At 30.9% G+C, this 18,731-nt stretch overlaps 1 long non-coding RNA gene across 1 annotated transcript; it reads right to left on the bottom strand.

Moving 5' to 3' along the window:
* Positions 1 to 1,040: 1,040 nt before the first annotated feature.
* On the bottom strand, positions 1,041 to 4,852 carry LOC128206669 (uncharacterized). Its single transcript, XR_008256530.1, has 4 exons — positions 4,758 to 4,852; positions 3,357 to 3,435; positions 2,946 to 2,986; positions 1,041 to 2,553 (listed from the first exon to the last, which is right to left on the bottom strand). It is a non-coding gene; the product is annotated as an uncharacterized LOC128206669 (long non-coding RNA).
* Between the last annotated feature and the right edge of the window lie 13,879 nt (positions 4,853 to 18,731).

Below are 18,731 nucleotides of genomic sequence, written 5' to 3'. Positions count from 1 at the left end.
TCATACACCAAACCAATTGACATAGCAATGAAAGTCAACACTGAGGAGCTGGCATCTTGTGGATGATGTAAAATTCCCAATAGTAAAATTTTGCTTTAATTTTGGTTTCCAACCAGATGATTTCAGTATCGTTCAAGATCAGATCGCCAAAATATACTTTTGTTGTCTTGGACATAAGTTTATACTACTCGATAATTGTCTGCAGGTCGACATGTTCTGGTATGAAAACTGTAGTTGTATCACAGATCATCAGAAAACATCGTCGTTATGAAGCCTAATTGCGATGCACGAAAGAATATCGAAACCATTATATTCGAAATACACGTTTATTTGTTTGTTTTAAGATAGGTTTGGAAATTATAGTGTAAAAGTTGTTTTAAGAATTTAAAGGCTGATTAGCTTGAAGACATTCAGGGCAGAGAACGTAGATTATCGTAAAAGTGACCTGAAATGGCTGACGGCATAAAGAAGTCAATATAATGACATCAAGGATAATAAGGAGAGTGGCTGCATACTTTAAACTCTAATAGGTGAATGGTTTCTCACCGGAGACAAAAGAGATGTTTGACTCAGTTGTTTTGCCGGTAATCTCTTAAGAGCTTCTGTTTAGGGAACAAATTCCCTGTGTATAAATGCTGTTCAAAAGAACAATATGATTGTACTAAGGTATTAGAAGACAGACTCTATTCGTTAGCTGGGGATCTGTCTGTTCCCTGTCATATATATTTACAGAAATTAATAAATATTTAACATCGAAAATGAGGTAATTTATATACAATTAACCTTACTGTTATATATAAGCTTTTAGCTGCATATCGCAATACTGAAGTTTGTAATGGCTATAGGTAGCAATAACAACATAAAAAAATAATTTAATGCGGTATATTAAAGTGATATATCATTTTAAAGGTTACGTCATTACAAACTCAAATATGCACATTTTTTTCAAAATCCATCAATTTTTGACAGAATTATGGCCCTTTTAATTTTACATTTTTATCAATTTTTCTGCCAAAACAGGTCAAATTCAAAACTTCGGAATTTAAATGAAATAAATAATGTCAAACAACACATTTTGTTTATTTTCTATAAATTTAATACACATTCCTAAATATCAGAACCTAAACAAAGTTTTAAGCAAATTATTTTACTTTAAAAAAATGATGAAAAAACGTCCATTTTTAAGAAATTTTAAAATTGCTTTATATTTTGAAGAATGAGCTTGAAAAAGGTAAAAGACAAAGAACATTTACATTCTTCCATTCACTGCTCGACTGTGCATTTTTACAATTAATAGTATTATAAATAGGAAGATTAAAGGCAAACAAAAAATTAGGTGCCATGGTAACCATTCAATAAAAATACAAAAAAATGCTTTAAACATCGCTTTTTGTTAAAAAGGAGAATTATGTACATCTTGCCATGATTTGCCTGACAGTTGTAATAAAGGTGAACTTCAACCCATCTAGCAATTCTGAATATTTCAATATAAGTATGAGATTGTCAGCAATTTTCAAGGATAAATTATAAATATAATTGTATACAAAGTATGACCAAATGATTAACAAATAACAGAAATATTTCATTGACTGAAGCGGACATGCTAAAAAGTATCACATTGAAAATACAAAGGTTTTTAGACAACAATTACAGTTTCTTAAGAAAACTAGACCCTATAGTTACCATGGCAACTGTTTAAAGTGACACTCTTATTCAGTATCAATACATACACATGTATAACAAACATATACTTTGACTGTTAACCCTTTAACAACTTACTTAATAATTCATTTTTGGAAAATATTAAGTATTGATAAAAATATTGTAACCGTGTATTTAAGCTGAAAAAGCAAAGATATTAAATGATTGGTGAATGCATAAAGATTTACTGTGATCTACTATGATCTCAAATGGTAGAAATACTGTCTTTTATGCACATTTCCTTCAAGTAGAAGTAGGTATCCTTCATTAGAACCATTGTTTTCAACATTTATTCATCCTTTTTGGAATAATAAAACAAAAGTATTAATTGTGGTAAATCTTATGTGGGAGTAAGAGTGCATTTTTAAAAGAACCGACTTTTTTTTTAAATTGACATCGAAACTATACACACGAATAATACCAGATAATGTTTGGAAACAAACATAAGGACAATATTTCTGTTTCAAACCAAATTTAAAATACTTTAATTATTGGAATCAAAATGTGCATAGATTTGGAATCATAATGTCCATGCATGTATTTGTAACCATTCATTACAAGTTTTACACATAAAAAGAAAACATTTTATATGGAAACATTTTTACTCTATAATCACTCAAAAAACGAAGGAACTGTTCATGCTGTACAGGGGTATTTGGAAGTGCAGATACCTCTTATTGCAAGAAAATTAATCCTCTTTGCACTACACTGTAATCTTGGATATTTCAGGAATTGAGAGAGAATCTGTGAGACACTTCATGGTATGACTTTTGCATGATAGAACCACTGTCAAATACTGAAAAATACTGTCAAATTACACCAAGCTGTTTTTTCTCAGAAACCATCATGAGCCTGAAAATATAACAAAGGAATGTGTTGATTTCAATTAATACAAATGTTCACAAAAGAAACTACATGCATTCAGTTTATATGGCAACATATATATACAGATGTATACATACAGTGTAAAAAGGTTTTATCACATTTAATTAAGAGAATACATTATATTACCAGATATTGTCTTTATATTGTCTTAATAAAGTTGACATACATACAGAGAGAAATAAGGATTTTCTAATTTAAAACTTCATACTGTTCAACATTTTTGTCCACTTTTTGTACATAACAAATTACCTTTTCTCTATAATAATAATTTATTTTTCCTTTCAAAATTATTCCTCAAAAAAGTCAACATTATATTTTTAATAGAGCAAATAAATACAATTTGACAAAAAAGTACATACAATTAGGTTACTGAATCTGCATCAGTCAGGTGAGAGTGAAACTGAAAGTAAACAGAAACATAGATAATTATGTATAATTCACAGAGGGACAACTATGTATATATATATATATATATATATATATATATATATATATATATATATATATATATATATATATATATATAATGAGGTTTGATGTCTATACACAGATTGGTATTTACTAGAATCAATTGAAGAATCAATTCAACTTTACAGCTCAAAAAAATGTCAAAAGCATTTATTTTACAAATGATAAAATATGTCATCATACAAAATGTCAAAGTTTATAAAGAGTTCTCAATAACTTCAGGTATGATTTCAAAGAAAATTAAGCAAATGGCATGTTTATGAGATATTCTCTGGTAAATATGCATCATAGTTCTAAGTTACCTCAGTTCTGCAATTCTTCCCATCATTTTGACTGGCTGAATTTGAGTGGTATGAATGTATTCTATGGCTTTATTTCTCACTGAAAGGAAGAAAAGATTAAATAAAAAAGGGAAAAACGACTAATAAATGACAAAACTGACCACCCATGAATTGGCAGACATACTAATGTGTAAAAATACTCAAAATATTTAAAGGAAGAACAGCCATTTATGGAATGTGAAGTTTAAAATAATTTCAAATGAATAATCAAAACATTGAGTTAAAAATTAATGACAGCAATTGAAATCCTATCATAACAGGAATTCCAATAAATCTGAAGACAAATAATGTTTGAAAAGATGAATAATTTTTACAGAGAGTGATTTTATAATCCAAGTAACTAAACAGAACATAAAAATGTTTCCTGAAATTTACACATTAAAACATTGATATGTTGAAATTTGAAACTTTCCAATTATTATTTAAGTATTAGTTACTTGGTGATAATGTATGATCTATAAACAATTAAAATTGGTAGGCATCCAATTAACTGTTTAGAAGATTAAAAAAATGCTTACTTTCTTAGTTTCAATTGTGAAATGCCTATATAAGCCAGCCTGCATTTTTCATATTAACCAATAAACACTAAATAGAAACTTGGCGTTGTAATTTGATTAATTGGGTTTCGGTTGTCGAGCTCTTTTAAGTTATTTAATATGAATTTGTCGGTCAATGCCCGTTGCAGAAACATGCGCATAAACAATAACAAACTTCAGCTTGACAGATTCTTAATTAATAATATAGAATGGCTTAATAAAAAATAACTGCCATTTCTCCAATAGTTTATTTACATTTTTTAAAACCGAAAGTTACCAGATCCTTAAAGAACCCGGTCTGTTTATTTTATTAAAACCAATCACAATATTGCAAATGTCTTATTTATTCAAATTATAAAACATTTGACCAATGTTCATGCAAAAGAATTGGCAACCCCTTATAAATAGCATTCTAAATATAATAAAACAATGATATGCATAAACCTACCTCAATGTTTACTCAAAATAAATTACTATTTACAGAGGTTGGCATTTAAAAAGTAAACAAAAATTACTTCCAGGTTAATTCGGATACTCTCGGCTTTTTAGGTTGCATGCCTTATGAGTCATCAAATTGTTCTTGTTTTTGGCCACTCTCAGAAACGATGTGTTTATAAATAGCCCTTGCGGAAAAATGCGACAGATTACTGAATCAAATGGATAGTATCACTGTGTAGATAAATGAATGTATTTTCAGAAATTCGATGATGCATTGTTGTTCTCTTTCGATTTGGACCTATAATTCAGCATGTTTTATCCCCTGTTTCAGTTTTTGTCAAAATAAAAGCAGAAAATATACATAATAATTCATTAAAGTTATACTCACCGATGCAGGGACGTCAATGTATCCTTGCAAAGTCATTGACAATCAAAACAATTCTTAAAATATCCGAAATCGAAAGTATAAAATGACAGTCAAAACGTCCCAAGACCGGCAGAAAAACGACATATTACAAAAAAATGCTTGTGAAACTGTTTGCTCGTTTTATTTTGTTTCACATAATTTGATAAAACCGTACTACAGTTGATAGATAATTTATTCATGATTATTTTGGTACCATTTTCGGCAGTAAGTATAAATGTTTGCAGGAGTAATATCCATTGGAGTGAGGAGTGGTATTAGCATTGTGCAGAATAGGGAAGTGTATAAAACGACGCTACGTTGTTATTGCTACTATAGGCCAATGAACTTTGAGATTGATCTTCAATGGTTTTTTTTTCTGTTTATAAATCGACTTTTTTATATTTGAAAATATTGCGCTGTTAAAAAGTCTAAGCAGAATTGTGGATGTTCTTTTTTATTTATCAAGGTAATTAACAAATACCCCAATATTCAGATTACGCATCTGAGTATAAATTCACATAAACACATTATGGGAATTAATGTCACATACTTTGATGTTGCAAACATGTTATGATTTAATACATCTATACAATATTTTTCATTGTTTAATCCAAAATGAAATCGAATTCATATAATACCTTATATATAGTAACAGATGCTTCATAAGTGATTTAAACGTTTGGGAATTAGTTTAGAGGAGATGACTAAATAAAAATATTATGATATAAATATTAATTTATATAGATATCTTACATACTAGATAAACATCAACACATTTAGCTTCTGCTGTAAGTGGGTCATGAATATACATTATTACACAGTTAAAAATAAATCATTGATTAAACACAATAGATTTTCAATCCACTAAGCATTTTCTTAAGAACATAATTTGTTATAAACCCGACATTTTGACAATAATAAGTTGTCTTAAAACATATTAAATGAAACACTTTCAGACCGGAATACAAAAATGGAACACTTACATTCTGAATAATTGACAAATGAGCATTTGTTTAAAATAGTTCATTAAATATGCAAAGCGTACGTGCTGATCATTCCATTCATAAAACATTAAACTTATGATAAATTGCTGCAGCTGAACAAAATACTCTTGGAATAGCTCTAAAACTACAAAATTATGCTCTTAAATGGTTAAATGAAATGATGTAAAATAAAATAAGTGGTTCAAAAATAATGTGATCGCAAATGAGTTTGCCCTGTGGCTGATCCTTGGTAAGATTCTGCTAGCATCTATAAAAGGTTTATGATTTCAAAAAACTTTGACTCGCAATCTGAGATAAGCAGATTCTGAAATAAGTCAATCTATAGGTCTCAGCTTCGCAAAACCAACAAAACGATAATTGTCCTTCAGAAGAGATGTTAAACGGGTCTCATCTGTGACAGTGTTAACGGACACGTCAAACATCAGGCCCCAATTTTTCGAAACTTCTGAAGTCCCTTATCACTCGTTTTGTGGATCTATATTTTGTGTAATAGTTTCATTTAAGAGATTTTAGACTTTAATTAATAGAAATATGTTTATAATATTCACAATAAACATTGTGTTCATTAATCGAAATGAAATTATGTCTTTTGTCTACGCGAAATAAGCGACTTCAGCCTGTTTTGACTTGGGGCCAGGCTAGTAACTGGAACCTTGTTTTATAAGCACATTTTAGCCATATGACAAACAGGTCAAAGGTCCCAAATGGGCTGACGACAGGGGCATCGTATTTTAGACAAACACAACCCCTACCATCTCAACACTGGCATTGTTAAACATTCGATTTCATATAATGTAAAATGTTCATGGCAACTTTAAAATGTAGTTGTGAAGATGGTATCACATTTCACTGAAAATTGTGTCTTTTTTTTAAAGTATTTAATTAATAGCCTTTTTATTTTACTTTTAAAATGTAGCTCATTATACAACTATGTTGCGGCGACGATAAATAATAAGAAAGATGCCAAATAATACAAAGGTAGATTTATTTACAACGTAAAAAATATGTATTCAATTATTGCCAATGATTAAAATAATTAACCATATTCGTTTTGTTAAATTTATTCTTTATGACAAGAACCCATAAGATACCTTGTGAGTTTGCCCTCTCTCATGGTCTCAAGTCAGTCACAGTTAATTAACAATAAAAGCCCTGACATGTACATAGAGTATGATTTGGTACTTAATTTCATTTGGGAAAGTCAGTGATTTGAAATTATTCTCTGAAAATTCCGTTCCAGTGCATTAGCCAAACGAGGATTTAATTAAGAAGAACGACGAAGTAATGTTAATTCACTGTTACGTGTGGGGAAATAAGGTCATTTGTTACTTCGCATGACATATGTGCACTACTCTTCTTAAATTTATTAAATCATTAATTTCATATTCAACTGATATGAAACCTTTTTATGTAAAACCTTAAGATTATGTAAATACGTGATATAAAATATCAAAAACAAATAAAGATTCAAAGATCCATTAAACCGGACAAAGAAATATTTCAGAGTCAGGCAATATACACATAAATGTTCTGTTGATAACAATACATCAATGTCCTGAATATGTACGCCATTATATTCAAATTTGAATCTAGTTGAACTGAAGAGGATCTAAAGTAGCAATTCATCAACATATAAATCTCGTAAATCTACACAAAAATAAAAATAAAACAAATGATAAGTTTCTGGTAATTATATATGATTGTATTCACCAGTGTGTGTTTTGTATGTTTTGCTTTACCCACAGGCCTCAATTCCTGGAATATGTTTAAGCTTAACAAACCTAAATAGTATATTTCCTTAAGGCATGATTCTTATTTATTATATATAATACTAAGTATAAATCATTGTATTGTGATTATCATAGAAAAACAATAACAATCCCAAAGATCTGATTAAATTTTACACAAATATCAAAACAAGAATGGTGATCCTGCTATAAGGGATGTATCCAGTCAAAAAAAAATCACGTCAAAAATATAACATAAAACGTGATAAATACGTTCCTTGTTTTCAGTTCATCAGGTGACCTACTTTGGTGTAATTAATCACTGGTCAGATTAATTTCCTTTCCATAAAACAATACTTGAAACATTTTCACCCGTCGTGTCTAATTGGTATTTGAGAAAACGACTTTTCATTTCGTTGAACTCAGATTGACATGTTTGTATACAATAAAATTAATACAAATCAGGAACGTGATCTAGCAATTTCAACTGATTTCAGGTTATTATTCGGATTCAGAGGTAAGCGTACTTCCCTGAGCTGCTAGGCTGGTGTTCTTGTACAATATACAAGCTACATAATTAAAACACAAAAAAAGGCCTGGTCAAAAGAGATTTTCTGTAATATTCAGTATATAAGTTTTTATTGTTTTAAGAACATGCAAAAGTAATACAGGTTTCTTCATTGGGTACATATACCTGATTTGGGTTTTCATATCGTAGTAAAAATTATATTTAATATTGTAAAAATATATTTTGTATATTATTTTATATGTATAAATAAAATATTGTAATATTTTAGCCTTTTAGCCATGTATGTTGAAGCTGTTTTGAAAATTACCTTTGAAAATGCAAGCAAACGTGTGTATTATAAGCAAGTACTAATAAGTAATACTTCGTGAATATTTATTTATTACAGATATGTAAATATACGTTAGAAAAAATATTTTTGATGACCGATTTATTACGTCGCTTTTAAGTGATTTATCTGTTATTTATCTCCTTAGTGACCTTATCCGATGTGATAGTTATCGCCATATTTGTAAATTAATATACTTTCTGGATGTTCTGACTAACTTTGAACATTCTATTTTTAAACATTATACCGATAGTGCAGAACGGGGAAACATTAGGGAGATTACAAACTAAGAACTTCTTTAATTCACAATGCAGTTTTTCGGCATAATACAACAATAAAGTGCAATTTCAGTGTCATTCAAATTCTCAATCTACACCAAGTTTATAATCATGATAAAATTAACAACAAGAGGTTATCACGCTTCAAGACATGATTATTCTTGTAAAGGACACTTTTAGAAATAGAATTCCATTATTCCCGTGCCTGTTGTTTACCAAACTAAAATGGTGAGTTTGCCATGTCCTTGGTGAGTGCATCGACGGTTCTGGTGCATCAATGTCGTATATAGCATTTATCTTTATCATACGCCGAAAACCCTTGAGAATATTCCCATGAATCTGTCACTGACAATTTTACGCTGAAGTGACATAAGCATTGGTAGTTCTAATTTGTAAAGAAAAAACTGATATTTATTTTGCCGCTATGGGATTTTATTAGACAAATTATCTCCTTTTTATTCTGTACATAGATTGGCATTTGACCGGAGATTGAACCTTTTTAGAAACGGTGTGAAAGTACGTTTTTCACCCAAGAAAAGTCTTTATCTCATTTAATATGTTATGTTGCGTAATGGTAAACTAGGTAGAAGGGTTTTAAATACTGACGTATATCGATGATAGAACCTTTGTAGTTATAAAACGTACAAAAGTAAATGCATTGATAAATATATCTTAATGCATAGGATGTTTCTTTAATAAGAGCTAAGAAAATGTAAATTTCATGTGTTTAGGCTAATTCAAGTTAGTTGAGCTTTTACCCACGGTATATACAGCCCTTGGTAAAAATGTAGCAAATAAACTCAACACTTAAAGTGTTTTTAAGACAATATTTAATCCAAACAAGATCGCTTCTTACCATTTTCTTTTCCAAAAAGCTTTGCAGTGCGACAGAAGTAAATTTGAGAATTGGTTTATAAATACATAAAATAATCCCGTGATTTAACTTCGTGTGACAATATTGTTATAAATGACAAATTTTAGTTCCAGCATGGCAATTGCATATCCATACCTAATCCTGAATCAGCCATCTGATTTTGTAACATTGTACATATTTTGGAAAAAAATGAGCAGTTGAAAAACATCTCAAATACCGATAAAATTCTTAGCACAAATGATGTAAAACTACTTGGTTGAAGCCGTTTGTGTCAACTATTTATCTACTATGTTGCGATTAAAAATCTCTAAATGTGATAAGATTGACTATAAAACTATGTATGTAAAGTGAAAAGAATAAGAAAGGAGAAGAAGAAGAATTGATTTAAATTAAAGAGAAGGATAACAATGAATTTTGCTTTACATATAACATATAAATTAAAATAAGATATTAACGTTCGATTCGTCTTTCGTAAATAAATAACCTGACGTTCATATTGTATAAGTCGCAAGCGAGTATGATTTCGTTGTTTATCTAAATATTGCACAACGATTGAATAAACGGTTTAAAATTTGGCTAAAATAGTTCTGAAACAAGAAGAAAAGAAAAAGTATTGAAGCATAATCACAAAAACGAAAACAAACATACATGTTTTCTTACAAGGCTTTGTAAAATATTATTGGATCAATTAATCCGGTTAGATATACGAATAGGTTTACACTTGAATAAATGGTGAAGGTGTTCAGTTGTTACGGTCAATGGCTGGCTTTTGGATGCCTGGTGTACCTATATAATTATAAAAGTGGAGTGATTTAAGCCAAATTCAATTATATAAAAAAATCTGAAGGATGTGACAAACATTCATTTTAGATCAAAAGCCATTTCAGCATAAGATAAGATGATGGTAAACACATCTAAGCCGTGAGTTAAGTAAGGGCGTTCTGTCGCTTGTGTTAGATATGTTAAATCGTAGCAGACTGCAAGCAGTAAATCAAAAATACTTGCTTCAGCTGCTCTTAACAGTATACGAAAATTCTTTCTGTACGTGAATGATAAACTCAAGGGGGACACAAAAGGCTTCCTTTCATTAACTAGAGCCGAAATTAATTGTCATTTTGATAACATATTCCAGAAAGTACTAAACATGCTTTTGTAACGACGCAAAACAATTGCACCCAACGGGACGCACTTAAACATATCAACAACATGTGTTTCCCCTTTTACATCTTTGCATTGCTAGTTTTGTCCTTGTCTAAGATCATCGATTCTTAGGTTTGATTCATTGGTTTTGCCAAGTCACTGCAGACAAAAAGCGGACAAAACACAAACAGGGCAGTCGAGTAGTGAATACCAACGAGTGAGAGTTGTTTATAAAGTCGAAAAAATGCATCACTCAACATCGTTTGAAGCTTTTATATTTGCTGTAATTGAGCGTATTGGTCTATGAAACACGTGTACCAAGTGGCATAACAATAACATGAACGGTGTGTGAATTACGGTCAAGGTGAGAGTTTTTGCACGTCAACGCCAACAACGTCAATGCCGCAACTCTGGTTATATTTTAAATGTTTTCAAAATGTGAATTGTCAGTCATTGCAAAATATACAACCGAGGTCGAATGTTTTCAGGACGTTAAGTGCCCAAAGCTTCATAACGTGTAGTATCACTTTCACAAAGCAATGAATCTGGTTTGATCCTTATACCATCATGCAGGATCTTGGTCAGACTTGTCCCAATAGTTTCCATGGTATACTTGAAAACATAGATTGATGGGATTACCATTGTTTTTAATGTGTTTCTACACGGGCAGAATATAGATCGGTTATCATGTAAGGATATCATGCAATAGAACATATGTCTACTTATCAGAGCGCAACAATATAACTCTGTGTATGAAAAAAAAGACCCAAGCCGGTGTCGCTCAGCTCGGCATTTATTAAGTGCTGCACAAAACTGGCTGTTAGTTAAGATAAAACCCTTATATCGATATATTTGTACTCTGCCTTTATTTGGTCCACCAGCATTTAATTGCAGAACTCAGGTGATCAATGTCTGGCTGGTTATCAGGCGGACTCAAACCATTTAATTACATTGTTTATTGCACTCTGTTTACGGTAACAGATTTGTGTATTATGTATAAAACATTCATCGAACATTTTAACTATACTCGACAATGTTTATTCCATTGAATTCGAAAAGGGGGAAATTGGATTTAGAGCAATACTCAAAGAGCAACACAGGAATCTAGATAATAAACTTCACACAATAAACTCAGTCAACATTTAAAATTATATGCACTTAAACAAGTCCTTAAAGATAACTTTTTCTGACTAAAAAACGCTTCGTTGTAAAGGGCCGATTGGGTTTGTTAATCTGCACATTAAACAAGTAAACTATAACGTTCAATTTCTTTTCTAAGAATTTTGATAATAGCTTTCAGGTTTGAACGTTAATCACAGGCACTCCAAAAAAGAATAGTTGGTATGATTTGGCAGAACAAAAATATATTACCATTTATTTTGCTAAAAAGATGTGATTGTATTTCCCAGCAGACAAATGGATATACGAATTGAGGCATTTTTGCTATGTTATGAAGGTTGTATGTCTCTATCGCAATTAACAAGGAAGTTTTATGTGTTCTGTGTGATAATTGTACCGTCCGTAATGGCTGCTTTAGTCTCAACAGTTTAACTCTCAAGGGAAAAGTTGTTGGATAATTTGACTGTACTTTAATAGGCATACGATTGTTGGTAAAACGACACCTAGTTCGCAGATATATCAGTTCAAGGGGAAAATAATCTTACGATACAATACATTGTGACTTCGACATCAAACGGGTAAAAAATGTCCTAGCATCAAAACTTTTAATACATCTCATATGCTTTTGGTCAGAAAACTGCCAATAATGCGACAGAGACACACAACATGCATAACATAGCAGACATGCCTCAATTCGTAAAATTTATATCATAAAACTATTTAAATGAACGTTTGCTTAAAATGTAACAGAACTAAAGGTGGCCGATAAAGAATTGCTTGTACCTTTATTGTAAGTAATAAGAAAAACGCCATTACATCACAAAGACATGAAAAAGTGTTGTTAATTGCTGTTTTGTGGTTTGTCCTAGCAATGCTTGCTTGGTGTGTTTACTGAACGATGTTTAGCTAACACTATCTGTGTAAACCAATAAGCAAGCAATGATATTAACTTGAGATCTCAGTAAAAAAAAAAAACCCCGCCATTCTTGTTCATATGTTAAACATGTTTTCATAATTTATGATTAAGGCGTATCAAAAATATGGTACATAATTGTAAATATCATTGACTGGGTATGGCTAACAAATGTATGTAATTATTAATTGAATTGGAAAATCTTCTTTGTGAGTTGTTTCTTTATATGGAATTAACGTTAGTAGAAAATAACAATGAGGGACTTAAAAATGGCAGCCAAATATTTTTGGAATACTTATGTGAAAAACAACAGAAGCAAGCTCAGTAGCCAAAAGTTTTAAAAATAAACTCCGTTTAATGGCCCAAGGTAAAATACATAGAACACAAACACAAAAAAGAAGTTGCGAAAAGGAGCAAGGGTAGATATACATGAGGCAAACATGGAAGGAAAGACCATAAAAGTAGTCACTCGATGTATATAGAGACAAAGGAAATGTTCAGAGATCGTGAATCTAACGCTTGAACGGTTCGCGATCAAGATGCAGGGACGTGTTTGACTTCTATTGACTAAGACAGTATTATTGAGTTTTAGATAAGCGTTTTCAACTTCGAACAGTAGTAGTAAAACAGTAACGGATGCTAGAGGACTGGTAGTTCTAAGCAGACCATGACGCTGAGCAACTAACGATGTGTATTAGAACATATAGTGATAGGTATTCAAGATCTCACTTCAGCTGCTCAATTGACCCTCGACTTTGTTTTTCAGAAGAGTTGTTATTGTAGGGAACAATAGTTAACAGTTATATATATCGTTACAGAATAGAAGTGTTTAAGATGCAATCTTACTCCCAATTTAAATGTACCACACTTAATACTATTGTTTCAATTTACCAAAAAGGGTAAAGAAATATCGTAATCAATTGTTTTAATAAAGGAACCTGTTGTTAATTTGACAGAAAGCTGCAGAACATACGGTTATTCTATCTAATGAAACAAAAGTTGATCACTGAAAATATTTAAGTACTCACCAATCATTTAATATTTGTGCGTTTTTATCTATTAAATACATGGTTACAGTATCAGTAATTATATGTTCCATAAATTCATCATTCAGTAAGTATATAAAACTTTTATCACTTAAAATTTATGTTTTATATGTATCGATTTTAAATAAGAGTGTTACTTTAAAGAAGAATGTGATTGTTTTTATTTTCATTTATAGCATATTTGAAGGGAGCAAGGACGAGGCGTAGGAAATTCCACATCGCTAAAGACGTATGATCGTCGTGATTAGTTGCGAAATATGTGAATTGCATTGAGTGTAACTCGTATTCCGGATGTTTGTGAGGTTGTTCGAATTTTCATCTCCGACATAGGATGGAATAATTCCTGGGGCGTCATATTGATCTCAGAGCAGAAGGGGATACTCATTGCCATAGGATATAATACATATAGTTCACTATATTACCTTCACCAACTGTACCTTATATAGTTCAGTGGTATGTATTGTTTATGTTTATAAAAATATCGTTTTCTTTGTGGGTTTTTTCGTGTTTTGTTAAAGGCATTCTCTTAACACCTCAGTTTTGAATTCATATGCAAGCGTTTTAAAATGACCAAATTTTGTGTGCGTGCTAAGGGATTGTTTTGGGTATTGTTTTTATTATTGCGTGATTTCGTAAATATATTTGCAGAGCACCCCAGTCTGGTTTGATTGTTCTCATACTGGCTACGAAAGTCAATCGAAGTGATATAGTTTTCCGTACGTGTTATGTGATTAATCAGTTTTATTTACTTATAATATTCTATGTGTGTGGGTTTGTTGAATAAAGTTGCCCTCTTAAATGCTCACATTCTTTGACGAAGAAATCTCCGAATTTTATTTCGGGACCATGAAGGTTCAAAAGTAAAATTTATATATGGTTTGTCTGATATGCATTTATTGCAGAGTTTTTGATACAATGAAGATCAAAATCGCCCATTATTTCCAGAGTTCTCGTTAACGGCACGAAAGTGCCACTATGTTGTATAGAAAAGGCGACAAGATAATGCTCTAATAGAAATTGAAAGGCTACCGTAAAATATGTAGCCTCATGAATAATTACAGAGACGCTCTACTTTGTTATACTTTCGACGAACGTAGTCTTAAATTGAGATTTAAAGTGACCGAGATTAAAGTAGCGAAGATATTGTTATGCCTGCCTCATACAACAAACCAATTGACATAATAATGAAAGTTAAAACTGAGGAGCTGGCATCTTGCGGACGATGTAAAGTTCCCAATAGTAATATTTTGCTTTTAATCATGGGTTCCAATCAGATGATTTCAGTATCGTTCATGATCAAAATATACTTTTGTTGTTTTGGACGTCAGATTATACGCTCGATAATTGTCTGCAGGTCGGCATATTCCAGTATGACGACTGTAGTTGTATCACCGATCATCAGAAAACATCGTCGTTATGAAGCTTAATTGCGATGCATGACAGAATATCGAAACCATTATTTTCGATTTACAAGTTTATTTGTTTGTTTTGAAAATAGGTTTGGAAATGTAGTGTAAGAGTCGTTTTAAGAATTAAAAGGCTGATTAACTTGACGACATTCAGGGCAGATAACGTAGATTATCGTAAAACCCTGAAATGGCTGACGGCATAAAGAAGTCCAAATAAGTACATCAAGGATAATATGGAGACGGGCTGCATATTTTAAACTTTAAAAGGTGAATTGTTTCTTACCGGAGACATAAGAGATGTTTGACTCAGCTATTTTTCCGGTAATCTCTTAAGAGCTTCTGTTTAGGGAACAAATTCCTTTTGTTTAAATGCTGTTCAAAAATACAATATGATTGTACTAAGGCATTAGAAGACAGACTCTATTCGTAATCTGGGGATCTGTCTGTTCCCTGTCATATATATGTACAGAAATGAATAAATATTTTAACATCGATGATGGGGTTATTTATATACAATTAATTTTAATGTTATATATAAGCTTTTAGCTGCATATCGCAATACTAAAGTTTGTAATGACTATAGGGCAATAAACTTTGAGATTGATCTTCATTGTATTTTTTTTCTATCTATAAATCGACTTTCGTATATATTTGAAAATATTGAGCTGTTAAAAAGCCTAAGCAGAATTGTTGATGTTCTTTTTTATTTATCAACGTAATTAACAAATACCCCAATATTCAGATTACGCATCTGAGTATAAATTCAAATGTCAACATTGTGGGATTTAATGTCACATACTTTGATGTTGCAAGCACGTTATGATTTAATACATGCATATACAATATATTTCAGTATGTCATCCAATATGAAAACGATTTCATATAATAACTTATATATAATAGTGAAAAATGTTTCATAAGTGATTTAAACGTTTAAAGAATTATTTAAAATGAGATCATTATAAAAGTTAAGATATGCATATTAATAACGCCCATTTATATAGATAAGTTACAACCTGGATAAGCATCAACACATTTAGCTTTTGCTGTAAGTGAAACTTGAATAGACATAATCATAAAAATAACAACACAGCATTGATTTAACACAAAAGACCTTCCATCTACTAAACTTTTTCTTGAAAACGTAATTTGTTATAAACCCGATATTTTGACATTGATTAGTTGTCTTAAATCTTATTTAATGAAAAACTTTCAGACCGGAATACAAATAAAGAACACTTACATTTTGAGTCACTGACAAATGAGCTTGTGTTTAAAAGAGTTCATGAAAGATGTAATCCATTCATAACTCATTTAACGAATGATAAATTGAAGCAGCTGAACAAAATACTGTCGAGATAGCTTTAAAACCACCAAAACTACACTCTTAGATATTGAAATAAAATGATGTAAAATAAAAGTATTGGTTCATAAATAATGTGATCTCCACTGAGTTTGCCCTGTACCTGATCCTTGGTAAGATTCTGCTAGCATCAATAAAAGTTACGATTTCAAAAAAACTTGACTCGCAATCTGAGATAAGCAGAGTCTGTAATGAGTCAATCCATAGGTCTCAGATTCGCAAAACTAATAAAATAATAATTTTCAGAAGAGATGTTAAATGGCCGGGCTCTGTGACAGTGTTAAACACGGGCACGTCAAGCACCAAGCCCTAACTGTTTAAGTCCCTTATAACAGGATTGATCTACTCTCACTCGTTTATGTCCCTTTATTTTTGTGTGATGTTTTCATTTAAGAAATTTTAGACTTTAATAGATAGAAATTATGTTTATGATAATCACTGTAAACATTTTTTTATTAATCGAAATGAAATTTAAGTATGATGTTGAGGCTACTTAAGCCTGTTAAGCTTAAGAAATTAGGGCCAAGCTAGTAACTGGAACCTTGTTTTATAAGCACAATTTTCCATATGACAAACAGGTCAAAGGCTCTACGACTACCTTTTTGGATTGTAAATATTGCATACTAATCGGAGTTTAAGATTTGAGGCGAGAAAACAAGACTAAAACTCCCACTGGGGCTGACGACAGGGGCATCGTATTTTAGACATACACTCCCCACCCCCACTAGCTCAACACTGGCATTGTTAAACATTTGATTTCATATAATGTAAAAGGTACCTGGCAACTTTAAAATGTAGTTGTAAAGGTGGTATCACATTTCACTGAAAATTGTGTCTTAAATATTTTTAAAAGTATTTAATTAATAGCCTTTTTTAATTGTTAACTATAATGCAGCTCATTGTAAAACTAGGTTGCGGTGACGATCAATTTGAAAAATGCCAAATAATACAAAAGTAGATTTATTTACAGCGTATAAAATATGTATTAAATTATTGCCAATGATTAAAATTATCAACCATATTCGTTTTGTTAAATGTAATCTTTATGACAAGAACCCAAAAGATACCTTGTGAGTTTGCACTTTCTCATGTACTTAAATCAGTCACAGTTAATTAACAATAAAAAACCCTGACATGTACATAGAGTATGATTTATTGGTACTTTATTTCATTTGGGAAAGTCAGTGATTTGAAATAATTCTCTGAAAAATCCGTTCCAATGCATTAGCCAAACGAGGATTTAAATAAGCAGAACGACGAAGTAATGTAAATACACTGTTACGCGTGGGGAAATGAGGTCATTTGTTACTTCGCATGACATATGTGCACTATTCTTCTTAAATTTATTAAATTATTAATTTCATGTTCAACTGAAATGAAACCTTTTTATGTATAACTTTAAGATTGTGTAAATACGTGAGATATCAAAAACAGAAATAAAGATTCAAAGATCCAGTAAACCGAACAAAGAAATATGCCAGAGTCAGATATACTCATAAAATTCTGTTGATAACATTACATAAATGTCCTGAATATGTACGCCTGTATATTCAAATTTGAATCTAATTGATTTGAAGAGGATCTAAAGAAGCAATTCATAAGCATATAAATCTCGTAAATCTATAAAAAAAATGACAACTTTCTGGTGATTATATTTGACTGTATTCACAATTGTGTGTTCTTGTATGTTTTGCTTTACCTACAGGCCTCAATTCCTCGAATATGTTTAAGCTAAACAAACCTAAATAGTGAATTTCCTTAAGGCAAAATTATTTTTTATTCTATATAATACTAAATAAAAATCATTGTATTGTGATTATAATAAAAAACAACAATATCAATCCCAAAACTCTGATATTATTTTACACAAATTATACCGAAATAAAATGGTGATCCTGCTATAAGGGATGTAACCAGTCAACAAATGAGAATTAAGTATGCATTTTAGTTGCATTGAAATCAAATATTAAATAATCGTTAATCACAAGAAAATCACACTTACATTTCTTAATTTCCGTCATATCCTGTCCTTATAGGCAAAACTGTAACATAAAACGTGATAAATACGTTCCTTGTTTTCAGTTCATCAGACGACCTACGTTGGTGTAATTTATCAAAAGTCAGATAAATTTCCTTTCCATCAAGCGATACTTGGAACATTTTCTATCACCCATCGTGTCTGACTGCTAGTTGAGAAAACGACTTTTCATTTCGTTGAACTCAGGTTGA

The sequence above is a fragment of the Mya arenaria genome, chromosome 10 (genome assembly GCF_026914265.1).
Source record: "Mya arenaria isolate MELC-2E11 chromosome 10, ASM2691426v1".
In the NCBI taxonomy this organism is placed as follows: Eukaryota; Metazoa; Mollusca; class Bivalvia; order Myida; family Myidae; genus Mya; species Mya arenaria.
Note: the sequence above shows the minus strand (reverse complement) of the source record. Positions and strands in the feature narration are given on the sequence as shown.